General features: G+C 44.2%; 1 protein-coding gene across 11 annotated transcripts in view; it reads left to right on the forward strand.

The window, feature by feature from the left end:
* Positions 1-2,500, forward strand: part of LOC135098307 (prostaglandin G/H synthase 1-like) — a 103,519-nt gene that overhangs the window by 90,542 nt on the left and 10,477 nt on the right. For 10 of the 11 annotated variants that reach the window (XM_064000592.1, XM_064000587.1, XM_064000590.1 and 7 more), the window contains one exon: positions 955-995. The exons of the other annotated variant lie outside the window; for it this stretch is intronic. The gene's annotated coding sequence lies outside the window, so the exon portion shown is untranslated. The remainder of the gene's footprint in view (positions 1-954; positions 996-2,500) is intronic. 11 annotated transcript variants of the gene reach the window in all.

A 2,500-nucleotide genomic window follows, 5' to 3' on the forward strand; every position in this document is an offset into this window, starting at 1 on the left:
AATTTCATTGTTCCACCATTTCGGTTTGGTGTTTTTTACCTTCCGTCTGTTTCGTTGCGGTACACACAAAAACGTAGTTTCATTTAACTTTTTAGCAAAGACTTCCCATGCGTTGTTTATGTCTGGTGTTTCCAGCAGTTCATTCCAGTCTATGGATGCAAGCTGCATGCGAAGTCTCTCAAAGTTAGCACGCCGATAGTCTGGCACTTTTTCTTTACTTTCGCTTACTTTAGCTTTGTCAAAATTTATGGTGAAAAGTAAGCTACGATGATCGCTGGAACTCAGTTCTGGTCCAATTTTTAGGTCTTTTACTGACTCTTCACCAGTTGTTAAAACAATATCTAGGATATTGTTACCTCTCGTCGGATGCATGACGTGCTGGTGGAGGGAGCTTTCAAGGATACTCCCGTAGAGATGCTGGCCTGCGTGAGCCGTCAGTGGTTCACCCCACCTCGTGACTGGAAGATTAAAGTCCCCCATAATTATGCAATTATTAACGCAGCAAATGTCCGCGATAAGGTCATAAAGTTTTTCGTCTGTAGCGGGTGACTGGGCTGGAGGGCGATAGACGAGACCTAATGTTATTTTACGAGGAGGAGGAGGAGGAGGAGGAGGAGGAGGAGGAGGAGGAGGAGGAGTTGGTGAAAAAGGTGGAGGAGAAGGAAGAAGAAAAGGAAGAAGAAAAGGAAGAGGAAGAATTCATGAAAATAATTTTTTTTTTTTTCAATAATACGAAGAGGAGGAGGAAAAAGAAGACTAGAAATGAAGTAAGATAAGGAGAAAGAGGAGGAGGAGGAGGAGGAAGAGAATATAGAAATGAAAAAAGATTAAGAAGAGGAGGAGGAGGAGAAGAGAAATTTCATTCCTTCTTTCTAAATTATTATTATTATTATTATTATTATTATTATTATTATCATCATCATCATCAGTATTTTTCTCTCCTTTCCTCCACAGGTAAGAAAAATTCCTCCAATCTCACCTGTCCTTCTCTCCAGGTGACAGGCTCCATGAGTACCCAATAATAGTAGTAGTAGTAGCAGTAGTGGTGGTGGTGGTGGTGGTAATGTTTATAAAATGTACTTTAAATCTCTCTCTCTCTCTCTCTCTCTCTCTCTCTCTCTCTCTCTCTCTCTCTCTCTCTCTCTCTCTCTCTCTCTCTCTCTCTCTCTCTCTCTCTCATGTTTCTTGTGAGAGTAAGATTCGCGGTCCTAATGAAGATGGAGAGAGAAAGGAGGAGGAGGAGGCGGCAGACTGTTATTTGAATTGAGATTTGTGGAAGGAAGGAAGAGGAGGAGGAGTTTAGGAGAATGCATTGACTTTATGGGAAGAGGAGGAGGAAGACTAAGAAGAGGAAGGGTATTATTGAAGAATGAGGGAGGAGGAGGAAGAAGAAAGTTAAGGAAGATGGATGAATATAAGAGGAGGAGGAAGAGGAGAAGGAGTAAAAAGGAGGAGAAATAAGAAAGAGGAAGAATAGAATAAGATAAAAAATATATTATTTTCTCTCTCTCTCTCTCTCTCTCTCTCTCTCTCTCTCTCTCTCTCTCTCTCTCTCTCTCTCTCTCTCTCTCTCTCTCTCTCTCTCTCTCTCATGTCACGAGTGGAATACCATTTCAACATTTTAGTGAGTGACCCATCCATCCAGCCACTCATCCACATGACCCATCCATCCATCCACCCGAGGCAAGGTGAGTGAAGGAGGTGTCACAGACATCAAATACTGTATTAGGTCCTAGAGGGAGAGGGACAGGCCGTCGCCATGTCACCGCCCCGCCCCGCCACAGTGAGGCTTTTGTGCCCTGAATGATGCAGGCAGTGGTTTGTGGGAGTCTGTTGGTCCTGTCATGCAAGTTACGGTGTCACCTGTGCTGCTAGTAAGGTGTTGAGCAGGCTAGTGTGTGTGTGTGTGTGTGTGTGTGTGTGTGTGTACTGCAGGCAAGGCTATTGGTACACCCGCCCCCAGCCGTGACGTACATGTGACGTGTGTGTATGTATGTGTGTGTGATGCTATGCTCTTGCTGTGTGACGAGCCGCCACGTCACGGGTTGGCAGGCAGGAAACACAAGGAGTGGATCAGTTTTGGCCAGGCTGTGAAAGTGACCGGATGGAGTGTTAATACTATTACTGGATTTGTATTAATATTACGTTTGAGCGGCACACTTTGTGTTGACACGACTTATTACCGCAGTCTGCACAGCGGCTGCAGTGTGGCAAGCCTTGTAAGTACAGTGTGTGTGTATTACCTGACGTACCTTGTGTCCGGTAATGTCCTTTGGGATTGTGCTGCTTTGCCTTAGGTTACTGTCCTTACACACACACACACACACACATAATTAAGCCATAAAGTAAATATGTAGCTTTCAAAATTACTTGAAGTAATGAGTAAGGAGGTGGCCATCTTTGTTTTCAGCTGAGGCCCCGCCCCCCAGCCGCCATGATGGTCTGGGCCAATTCCAATAATATTTTTATTTCGTAAAATTGTATATTGCGGCGTTTTAAG

The sequence above is a fragment of the Scylla paramamosain genome, unplaced genomic scaffold, assembly GCF_035594125.1.
Source record: "Scylla paramamosain isolate STU-SP2022 unplaced genomic scaffold, ASM3559412v1 Contig54, whole genome shotgun sequence".
In the NCBI taxonomy this organism is placed as follows: domain Eukaryota; kingdom Metazoa; phylum Arthropoda; class Malacostraca; order Decapoda; family Portunidae; genus Scylla; species Scylla paramamosain.